The sequence below is a fragment of the Macaca mulatta genome, chromosome 1 (assembly GCF_049350105.2).
Source record: "Macaca mulatta isolate MMU2019108-1 chromosome 1, T2T-MMU8v2.0, whole genome shotgun sequence".
Classification (NCBI taxonomy): Eukaryota; Metazoa; Chordata; class Mammalia; order Primates; family Cercopithecidae; genus Macaca; species Macaca mulatta.
Genome location: NC_133406.1, coordinates 171,698,468 through 171,711,510, shown reverse-complemented (window position 1 = coordinate 171,711,510; position 13,043 = coordinate 171,698,468).

Genomic DNA, 13,043 nt, shown 5'->3' with positions numbered 1-13,043 from the left:
TGCCAGATGTGGTATCTTTGCTAGAACAGGTTCATGCTGCCACGGAACATGAAATGTGTCCCCTGATCTTGCGAATACATTCTTTTCCATTTCTATCAGGAGGAAGAAACAGAAGCAAATTTCATTCACATGGGATGGAAAACATTTTACATTTATGATTTTGCCCCAGGGCTATGCTAACTCACTGGGCCTGTCACAATATAATCCAAAGGGATCTGGATTGTCTGAACATTGCACAGAATATCAATGTAGTTCAGTGAATCAGAGGCATCATGTTCATGGGATCAAATAAGAAAGAAGTAGAAAGCACCTTAGAGGTACTTCAGAGAGTGGAAGAGAAATCTTAGGAAGCGTCCTGCCAAATTAATGATGTTTTTAGAGATTCAGGATTCGAGGGCATGCCGCAATATCCCCTCACATTAAAGAACAGATTCTTTTATTCTAAATTTTTCACAACTAAGAGGGAAGCACAACATTGGGTAGACATTTCTGGGTTCTAGAAGCACATATTCCACACTTGAGAATATGTCTCTATTAATGATCCCAGAGCAATAAAGCCCTCAGCACCTGATACAGGCTACAATGTAGGCAGCCCTGATGTTGAGCCATGTCTGGATAGTTCATATAGCATTATAGATATCTACGATGAGAAAAAATGGTATGTGGAGTTTATAGCAAGCTCTGGTTGAAAAACTACAATACAGATCTTGAGTGTTCTAAAGAAAAAAGTCATGTCATCTGCTGCAATGAATTACAAACCATTCGATAGACCACTCATAACACGCTACTGCATCCTGGTAAAGACAAAGCTTGCCACCATGAGCCATTAAACACTGTTTGAACAGAACAGCTCATCAGAAGCTGGATTCTATCAGGCCCACAAGTCATATAGCTGGGCAGGTCCAGTCAGAATAAGGTCATTGTGAGGAGCACCAGGCAAGACCTCAGGAATCGTATTGGAATGGAGGACTGAGACTGACCAGAAATGGCCAGCCTACTGATTAAGAACACTTTTTAGTCATAATCCAAGACCCTGTCATCTATCATTAAAGACAGAATTCTATCATTAAATGAGCCAGTACATCATCCTGAAAATTCTTATGAATTAACTGTCAAACTTCTACTATTCAAATGAGTGGAGTCATTTTTGTAAGGCTTGATATATTAATTGTTTATATCATAAGAATGACTCTCAGTTAAATCTCAAGAGCTTTCATAAACCCTAGGGTGACACTGGCATTTACTAAGACGTTGGTTATACTCCCTACCTTTAATATTCTTTGTATACCTTCTTGCTTCATTCCTCCACCATAGTTATCAATAACATATTATCTATTATTCATCTTGTTTATCGCCTCTTTCTCCCATCAGAATGTAAAATCAACGAGAGGAGTGATTTCTGTCTGTTTTGGTAACTCAAACTAAGACTATACTTAACATACAGCAGTTGCTCAATAAATATTTTCTGAATGAATGAAAGATATATAGGAGTCTAGTGCAGTATCCTACTTCTGTCTGGTTAATAGGGTTATATTAGTACACTGAACTTGGAGGGAAATAAAATGGATACTCCAGTTGTAGCAATAACTGTGAGTTACAGGAAAAACTGGGAGAAGTGGAGAAGCTGCTTTATGGAGGTGTTAACTATCTTCTGAATCTTTTATTTATTTATTTTTTCTTAGAGACAGGAACTCTTTCTGTTGCCAAAGTTGGATGGCAGTGGCATGATCATAGCTCACTGCAGCCTCCAACTCCTGGGCTTAAGTGATCCTCCCACCTCAGTCTCCCGAGTAGCTGGGACTATAGGCATGCCACCATGCCCAGATTTTTAAAAATTTTTTTGTAGAGACGGGGTTTCTCTATGTTGCCCAGTCTGGTCTCAAACTCCTGGGCTTATCCAATCCTTCCACCTTGGCCTCCCAAAGTGCTGGGATTACAGGTGTGAGCCACTGTGTCCAGCTGGCTTTCTGGCTATTTGTTTATGTCCTTTCTTGAGGGGACAGCAGTAGTCCTGGTTAACCATAGACCCAGCTCTACGCTACTTTACTTAATAACAGGAAAACCAAAAGTAGGAAAATTCTGACCTTTCAGGTGATTTTGAAGTTCTCCATTTGGTGAAGGAACACAGGTGTGGAGGCCGTTCCTACTAATTTGAGGTTGCAACCTTTGAAAGCCATGAATGTGAAGCCCGGACTAGCTTCACTCTGGATATTAGGAAATGCTCTTTCACTTTTGCTTTTCTTCTTCTCTGGTGTCTCTCTCTTCTTTGAACAGGTATACCTTTGCCCTCAGAGTGAGAGATAAGTATTTAGTAGTACAGAGATAGGTAGTGAGAGATAGGCTCAGGGATGAACAAACGGGAAGTTATAGTTTGGTCAGCATATGAACATGCCAAAAATGGTGTGTGGATTCAGCTCAACTCGTTAACAGATGCAAGGCAGAATGGCAAAAAGGAAATTATTTATTATGTCCAACAGCATGCCTAAAGGCAAAATAATTTATGGTGATGAAGAGACTATATATGTCTCAAACGATAGGAAATTAATAATGATGCTTCTGTACTCTTGGAATCAGGCTTGAATTCAGTGGTTCTTGGGAATTCCAACAGCTACTTCTTATTCACATTCAAACTAAATTTATATCAGCATTAAGCTAAGAGAAACTGTATCTGTCAATTTATTCCTACAAAGGGTCACATATCTACTATCTACCTTAGGAAATTCCTTGCCATGAGAAAGCAGTGGAAACATATTTAGGCGAGAATATTTTATGTAAGATTTTAAGAACTTGTTGAGGCTTGTTTTATTGATCCAGTCTGGAAAAATCTTAGGCCATGGCTCTGGAATGGCTCTTTTTAATTATATATATATACACACACACACACACACACACATATACACACATATATGATATATACATACATACACATACATATATACATGCACATATATTTTTTAAAATTAAATCATATTAAATTTAATTTAATTCTATTAAATTCTATTAGATTAAATTAAATTCTATTAAATTCTATTAAATTAAATTATATTTAATTCAATTTTAAGTTCTTAGATACATGTACAGGATGTGCAGGCTTGTTACGTAGGTGAATGTGTGCTATGGTGGTTTGCTGCCCCTATCAACCTATCACCTAGGTATTAAACCTCATGTGCATTAGCCATTTATCGTGAGGCTATCCCTCCCCACCGACACCCTGAGAGTGTGTGTTGTTCCCTTCCCTATGTCCTTGTGTTCTGATTGTTCAGCTCCCACTTATAAGTGAGTGCATGCAGTGTTTGGTTTTCTGTTTCTGTGTTAGTTTGCTGAGGATAATGGCTTCCAGTTCCATCCATGTCCCTGCAAAGCACATTATCTTATTACTTTTTATGGCTGCATAGGTTTTCCTGGTGTATATGTACCACATTTTCTTTATCTAGTCTATCATTTATGGGCATTTGGGTTGATACCATGTCTTTGCTATTGTGAATAGTGCTGCAGTGAACATATGCATGCATGTATCTTTATAACAGAATAATTTATATTCCTTTGGGTATATACCCAGTAATGGGATTGCTGGGTCAAATGGAATTTCTGGTTTTAAGCCTTTGAGGAACCACCACACTATCTTCCACAATGGTTGAACCAATTTACATTCCCTTGGTGAGAATTTTTAGATAATATTACATTCCATTTCCAAATAAAAAATAGCAAAATAAATTTAAATTGATCCAAGTTCTTGACAACCTTTTCAATATGGTTATATAAACTGCCATGTTATTCCATTAAAATATAATCACTTTAAATTCATTTTCTACTGAGGATTCATTACAAATGATGAAATTATTCCCAAGTACTATCACTAAGTGAATCACAGTGAATATTTGAACCTTCATTGTCTAAAATAAGTATTTTTTTTTCAAATTTGTCAAAATGCAAGAATTTGTAGCATGACACTTGAGGGAGTTGATCTAGCACAAAAATACAGACTTTTGGATTCTGTAAATTTTACCTTGAAGGAAGTGTGGGATGTTCTGAACTGCATGCTATTCTATTCAAATTCTAGCTGTCTTTTCACACTGAAATACATGACACCTACAGTATGCCACTGATTGACCACTTGTAAACTCAGGAACTTAATGAGGTGACTTTATATATATATATGTGTGTGTGTGTGTGTGTATATATGAATAAATTAAAATTATCTATATATTTATGATATATAGTTTAATTTATCCCTCATCAATTCCACTATGAATGCAACTATGAACGGCTGGTGCTATTATTTCCATTTTATGGATGAGGAAACTGAGGATCAAATAATTTACATAATTGTGTCCCAAGATTATGCAGTCAGTAAGTGTGATCAGTCACATATTCCAAAACCAGTTTGCCAACAGTAAAGCCTATCCTCACCAATATTATGCTTGGCTGCTTGTTACTATAGTAGTGTCATTTTCTGACATCCCTATCATTGTTTAATGTTTACCTGGCAGTATCTGGAAAGGTGCCAGCAAGGTATCCCATCACTTTTCTGTTTCCTTTTTAACACAGTCTCTTCATCTTATGAGCTAAATAGTTTTTAAAAAGTAGAAACAGGAAAAAAATTAAGATATACTACATACAAAAAAAAGAGTTATGTTCACTTGAAGGACACCATAGCATTTTAAAAAGTCAAGATGTACATGTGTCTTCTGAGTATAAAGACTTGAGTTTCAATCAAAAGTTTGCCAATTATTGACTGTGAATCCTTGTTTGATATTCTGGTCACTAGTCTATTTGCTCTTTGATTTTTTTCCTTGTACTTTCTCTGCTCTATTCTGTATTAAAGGGCACTGACTTCATCAAATTGCTTTTCACAAGCTCTTTTGCCAATTGGATTCTAGCTAGGATCAGCCAATGGAGGGCACTGGACGAGAACTGAAAGGTGAAACAAGAAGAAAGCTGGTTTCTTTCTCTCCCACTCTCTTCTACAGGGAGTCCTTGGGCAGCGGAGTCCATCTTCTTTGTAGTTTATAGTTCTTGCATTGTAGTGATTGTAGCTTACACTGGGCCACTTTAGCACTTAGAGTCTGGTAATACCACCTACTCCTTGGCCCTTCAGTCCCAGGGCTGATGATGGCTTTTTGCTATTCCTGAGTTCTGAGTTGCTTCACTACTTCTTATTTGCTTTTTCAGCTCTGCCAACCCCTTTGAGAATAGTTCTCCATATTAAATATTTTCTACTGAGCTACTCACTGTGGATTCATTTTGCTAACTGAAAGTGACATAGCATGGCCAGATATTCAACTTTACTGAGACTCAGTTTCCTTGTTTACAAAATAAGAATGATAATAACTATTGCAAGTTACTTTAATCCTTAGCTAGAATAACTAAGAAAAAAAAGACATATTAGTAAAATCAAAAATGAAAAAGAATATATTTCAACAGATGCCTCAGATATAAAAAGGATCATAAGAGACTACTATAAATTATTATATGCCATAAATTATATAATCACAAAGAAATGGATAAATTCCTAGAAACATACAATTTATCAAGACTACATCAAGAAGAAATAGGAGCCCTGAACAGACTAATAACTTATTTGTTATTAAGATTTAAGCTGCAAACAAAACCTCTCAACAAAGAAAAACCCAGAACTCGATAGTTTTAACAGGTGAATCCTGTAAAACATTAATAATAATTCTTCTTAAACTCTTCTATAATATAGTAAAAGAGGAAGCACATCCAAACTCATTTTATGAGGCCAACTTCACTCTAATAACGAAGCCAAAGACACCACAAGAGAACCATATATCTGATGAACATAGATGCACAATTTCTCAACAAAATACTGCTAGCAAATTAAATTCAACAGCACATGAAAAAAATTATGCTCCATGACCAATTGTGATTTATCTCTGGGATTCAAGTTTGTTTTAACATATGGAAATTAATCAATATGATATACCACATTAACAAAATGAAAAATAAAAACCGTGTGACCATCTTGATACAGAAAAAGCATTAACAAAGCTCAATATTTATTCATGATAAAAACTCTCAACAAAAGGTGTATATAAAGAACATACCCCAACACAATGAGGGCCATTTATGGAAAACCCACAGCTAACATAATCAATGGGTAAACACTGAAAGCTCTTCTTTTAATTAGTAACAAGGCAAGGATGCCCTCTCCTACCACTTCTATTTGACATTGTACTGGAAGTCCTAGCCAGAGCGATTAGACAAGAAAAATAAATAAAAGCCATCCAAAAAAGAAAGGAAAAAGTAAAATTATCTGTTTATAGATTATAAGACTTTATATAGAGAAAACGCTAAAGACACCATTAAAAATTATTAGAACTAATACATAAATTGAGTAAAGTTGCAAGAAATAAAATCAACATGCAGACATCAATAGCATTTTTTACATAATATCAAACTATTCAAAAAAGGAAATTAAAACAAACCTCATTTACAATAGTATCATAAAGAATAACAGACTTACAAATAAATTTAACCAAAGACACAAAAGATACGTTCAACAAAAACTAGAAAACATTAGTGAAAGAAATAGAAGAAGACACCAATTAATGGAAAGGTATCTTTTGTTCATGGATTGGAAGAAATAATACTATTAAAATACCCTTATTATCCAAGGAAATCTACAGAATAGATTCAGTTAAATCCGTGTCAAAAATCCAATGGCATTTTTCACAGAAATGGGGGAAACAATTTTTGAATCCTAACTCAAATTCTGGGTCAGCGAGACCAATCACTTCTGTTATTAGGGGCAGAAGATCACGAAAAGGTTTCACTCCAGGTGAGTCCCTTGGCAAGACTCTTTTCAGCACCTGGAGAATAGCAAAGCTAATTCAACAGGGCATGCATGGTGTGGCTAGCACATGAAGTTTGAGAAAAGTACATTAGAGAAAAAAGAAATAGTATATGGAGGAATTTTTCTGGAAACCTGCCTGTATACTGAGCTGAAGAGAATCCTGACTTGAATTATCCAGATGACCTGTTCCAACCAGAATTTTATATAAAGTAGGAAGATGGGGAAAGAATGACAATGACTATACAACTCATACAGTATTCTGGTAAAAGTCACATAGCAAGAATGAACTGTGCCCTTGTTCCAACTTTATTACTGGTACTTGGTGATGTTCTATTTCTCCATCCTCAAATACTTCCTGACCCACAGAGCTAGACTTTGGTAAGGTGAAATTTAATAAATATTTATTAACCTTTATTATGTGTCTGGTAGTGGTATACATCTAGGGATGCAGCAAAGTGATTTCATTCCAGAGAGAGAGTCAGACAATTAAAATAAAAACATACTTGAGTAGCATGGATAGTATGCTAGATGATGGTAAATTACAGAAAGAATAAACTAGGGAGTGTGAGGAAAGGGGCATACTTTAAATAAGATGATCAGGGAAGGCCTCAATAAAGAATATTAAATATGGATAAAGACTAAGCAAATGAAGAAACAAGCAATTGTCTTTCTAAGGATAGATCACTTAAACAGAGGAGAGACGAAGAAAATGTTCTGACACAGGAATGCTCAATGGGTTTATGAACTAACAAGAAAGCCGGCATGTGGACGAAAGAAAGATGACAGAAGATTCAGAGAAGTAACGGCATGGGGTAGGGTGTAATAGATCTATAGGATCTTGGAGGCTACTTTGGCTTTAGTCGGAATGAACAGCAAAGCCATTCAAGTCTTTTGAACAGAGAAGTTATATTATCTAATTTATGTTTTAACATGATGCCTGCAGTTTCTGGTTGTTGGCAGGATGAAGCAGGGCAAGAGTGGGAGAGGGGAGACTGGTTAAGAAAACCCACCTTCCACCTGCTTCTTTCCGTGTCCTTAGCCTCTCCTTGCAGGTTGTGTACTTCCTTCTCAACCCCCGCTCCCACGGCTCTTTTACTGCAAGTCCTCTTATAATGCTCTTTCTAATTTTCTCAGGAAAAGAGATAATAAACTCATTCACTTTGAATTATAAGTGATATATAAGCTTTGCTGAATAAGCAGAGTGTGTAGCTTAAACAAAAATAATGGAGCTCTAATTATAGAATTTCAGATATAAGTGGACAATATTTTATTTGGGTCAGAGGGTCTTCTGAAAATACCTAAATGACTTTATACAGATACCCAGATACTACGAGTAATGAAGATAACTTCAGTTCAAATCTTTTGTAATAAAAGGCAAGTTGTACACACAGAAATGCAACCAGAAGAGCAGGCTTCCTTGCAAATCTCACAGGATAATAGAATATTACATATACCCTGTCAACCTTAATCCAATTACTTACTATGTCTTTTACGGGTTCTTCCTCCTTAATCTGTCTCCAATAAATCTCTTCCTATTGTTAGGACATTCAACTGCGATTCTGAAAACTGATTTAGTCTCCTAATTTGCTTCCAGTCCTCCAGGCTTTATCCCCAACCAAACCAATTTTCACACCAGAATGATCTTCCTAAAATTCAATAAATAAATAAACAAACAAATAAATAAATAAAAATTAAAAGTTGCAATGGCTCTCCCTTGCCTTAGGATAGTCCAGTCTCTTTGTCTGATGTATGAGTTCCATTAGGAACCTAACCATCCCAACGCCATATTAATACCTCCCACACACATTTTCTACTCCAGCCACACTCCCTGTTGTCTCTTTCCTCTGGGGTTTGGTGCTCTCTATTTTCTTTTCCTGGTAAACATTCTTATTCTCTTTATCTCCCTACTTTCCGCCAACTTCTCTAACAGCTCATTTCTATTCATTCTTCAGGGTTTGGTATAGACATCTACTCCTACGAAAAGCCTTCCCTGATGCCTATGACTCAGATTCCTCTTCCAAGGGTTCCCATAGCAACCTTCTCTGGCATTCTCACACTTACATAGCAAAGGGATTTTCTGTTAGTTACTGGTTTGTCCTCCCCATTAGATTTTGAGTGCTTAAGGACAGGGATCTTGCTTTATTTGAGTGTCTATGGTGCCTAAGAGGATGTCTAATATATAATAAAACTCAATAGATGATTGGGTATATAAATGAAATGATTGGGTATATAAATGAAAGCTGTATATGGAACTTCTTATGGAAGTTCCAAATATGAAAGAAGACAAAATGATATTACTATTCTCCAAACAAACCAGTTGCTCAGGAGAAATATAACTATCCCTGATGCTGAGACCAAAGGGAAGTTTCTCCCTTGGATCTTCAAAGAGAATGCACTAACAGTATATAATAGGCTTAAATAATATGTAAAAAGAAGTAAACAATTACCCCAGTAGTTACTACAAATTGGTGCCACTAATCTTTAATTTACTGAAGTTAGTGAGGCTAGACATGATGATGACTTCAGTCTTTTTCCAGTTTTAAGTAGTGTTTAAATAGCGATGATCATTGCAGTGTAATTCTCTGCAAAAAGTTCACATATTCATTTGTAGGTGATTTTCTAAAACCCAAACATATGCTAAAAACCTTTTTAAACAGAACATTTGTCTAATTTAACACTACTTTAGGTAAATAATTCTTCAGTGTAAAACAGAGAATTATTATATGTGAGTCTAAAGAAATCTTATGATTATGAATATACAGTATAAAAAGCCCAATTAACAATAAGCATAAATTAAATTGCAATTTTTTTCGAGGCCATTAAACAATGAAATTATGTTTTTCTTTCCATTAAGCTACAAATTCTGTAGTTCTAAAAATAAAAATTACAATGAATATGGACCTCTTTTTTCATTTTTAAAAACTTTATTGGAAAATAGCAATCATTGGCCAATTGATTATTTCCTTTTGGGTTAACAGTAGGTTATTTAAGTCACTTCCAGTTTCCATTAGGTTCTAAGGATTAATTATAGTTTTTCAAACCCTGAAATTTCTTATCCACCTTGTGACCCCAGCCTGCCTGCTTTGAAGATCTATTATCATGTTCTCAAGGCTCTAGAGGGAAACTTTATGAACTCATGACAGCTCCCTCCTGAGATCCCTGCCTTAGCAATAAGAGACATTGAACTAAGTACTTCATCTGTATTTTCTCAATAAACTAAAAGAAGAAACTGAAGAAAAATTAATATAAGTAGAGTTTATTTGGACCATGCTTTGGACAGCAATCTGGGAGGATACAGTCAAGTTGTCCTAAATATATACTCCAATTAACAGCAATTATCAATGGATTTTCTTTTCTTTTCTTTTCCATATATCGAATGGATTTCTAATGAAAAAGAAGAGGCAATTCCTGAATTGTTTACCAATAATTTACATTAAAATAGCATAATCTATTGATGAGCTAAACATTATTCTTTGTATGACAAATTCCATGGCCAGGCACAGTTGCTCATGCCTATAATCCCAGCATTTTGGGAGGCTAAAGCAGGAGGATCACTTGAGCCCAGAAGTTTGAGATCAGCCTGGCAACAGAGCAAGACCTCATCTCTACCGAAAATAAAAAAATAAAATAAATTAGCCTGGTGAGATGGTGCACGCCTGTAGTCCCAGCTACTCGGGAGGCTGAGGTGGGAAGATTGCATAAGCCTGGGAGCTTAAGGCTGCAGTGAGTCATGATCGTGTCACTGCACTCCAGCCTGGGCAATGGAGCAAGACTCTGTCTCAAAAAAAAAAAAAAAAAAAAAGGAAAGAAAATAAAAGAAAAAACAAACTAAAATTCCAGTAATATGAAGATAATGGGTGAGACAGCTAGTCAGGAACAAAATTACTTTAAACAATTGCCCTCAGGCATGGAGGAGGAGGTGACATGACTGAAGTCCCACACTCCTGTCTCTCTGGGCCTGATACATTTTACGTACTTCACACAGCTCAGATTGCTCTGAATGATTTTTCTTTTCTCAAGTTTTTAGTCCAAATCATCCTCTAAATTGCTGTGTAAATCTGGTCAATGAAAATCATGCCTGTAGTTCTATTAAAGGAGGTATTTGAATAAAAGGTTCCCTAAATTTCATTTCATCTTTAGTGTCCTAAGTTTTGGGACTATCATTGTACAGGGAATTTTAATTGTTTTTATAAATTTTCCAGCCAGACAAGTGCTGAACTGGATGCCTCAGGCAAGGTGTACCTTTTTGAACCCCTAGACTGATATTATCAGTACTTGGACCTCCTTTTTAGGATTTAGCCCTTTGGGGGTCCTAGGATGCTATAAAAGAACACACACACTTTTTTGGCCATAAAAATGTGTCCTGCTACATTGTCACCCACCTTACCATGGAAGTTAGGTAACGTCTCAGTCCAATCTTGTTCAGACAGAGATACTTCCATGAAGAAATCAGCTCAATAATGACAGCATTGTCTATATCCGGTCATCATAGCAATCTTCACTACAAAGGTGATAAAAGGAGACATCTGCTGAGATTTCAAGTGCCACATAGACTAGATTCCAAGTTTAGAACAATTTAGAACATTAAAGATTCCAGGGTATTTTACATTTCATTGGAGCTAGTAAGAACAAAAATCAAAGGAAGGAAAAAACGTGAAAGTCAGTATGCAATTCAATTGCTATTTAAATCTCTTTGGCTTTGAAGGCACGAGACAGAGTAAATGCAGGAAGGAGAAATGTGAATTATCTAACCTCAAGGGTCCTGCAAACCCTGGTTCCAGCTGTATCTGAAATCAGTAAAGCAAAACCATGACTGAAAGAACTTACATGGAGATTTAAGTGGTAATTGGTGATGACATCATTTGTGGTTGGACTAGATGTGAAGTGCGAAAGAAAGAGAAAAGTCAAGAATTACTCTGTTTCTGACCTGAGCAACTAGGACAGAGTTACCATCAATTATAATGAGGAAAACTATTGACCCAGTGTGCATTTGTCCTAAGCTTGTTTTGTGAGATAAATTGTTCATGTTTCCATCTCCATTGATGGCCCAGAATAGTTGCAGAATCATCAAATTTATATTCTTAAATGTTCCCTCCAACTTGGCTTTTTCAAACCATTGTCATTGTTGCCGTTTATAAAGGACAAAGCACTCTTGGAGATGGAGAACTAGCCAAACCACCTGAAGTAAGGGACTGTCATCACAAGAAAAATATTCAAATGCTAGTGTTTGATTAGAAATTTCAGAATAATGGCAAGGCTGTTCCTATGAAAATCCAACATATCTTCTCCCTTAAAATATAACTCAATATGATTAATTCTTCAAAAGAACCATGACATTTTGCAGACATTTATGCATAAACTAAGACAACAGTTTGGTTCTGTGAAATCAGGCTGCAACCTCTTCCAGAGACAGTGTTGGTGCCCTCAGAATACACTATTTACATGGATTACAGTGCTCACCAAAGTTGTGCAATGCACTGGCCTTGACGTCATCATTCTAATTCCACTGAGAAGAGTTATGGAGAGGGCGAATTATAAATTTGTATAGGTGCTGATTGTAATAAGGAGCCACAGTGTGTACACTGTACTTAAAACCGAGTGAATTATGGAGTGAATAAATAAAAGTTTCCAAAATAACATTTCCAGAAATATCTAGCATGTTTCCATTCATTTCTTTTCTTTTTAAGTGGGCCAAAACTATGTAACATGGACACCTCTAATTGCAAGGAAGGCTGGGACTTCGTTTGTTGTTTGTTTGTTTTGTAGCCTGGGAACACTGATGCTCCAAAAGCGTAGGTCTCTTGGTAACACAGAGGAGAATGAATAATTTGGTACACAGCCAGCACTAGTAGTGTCTGCCATATATACCCCTTTCTTTGTTTATATAAATTAACTTGGTTAACCATTTGTTTTCTTTGCAAAAAATTTGCTCTTGGATACCCGCAAAAAATTCCTGATAGCATTTGAGAAATTGCCCAATGATAATATTTTATATAAAATGCACTTTGTCACAATAAGAAGTAACAAAGAGAAAGACCAGTGAATTTGTGTTTCTTTGTTTTCTTTTTAATATAGAATGGGTTATAACATTATTTTGAAAACTAATGTCTTATCCCAATCTTTGATTTTACTAGTTTACTTATTAACTTATGGAAAATAAACTCAAAGACACTCAGAAAACACATTTATTCTTTATTAATGCAAAAAAATTAGTGACCAGAATTGC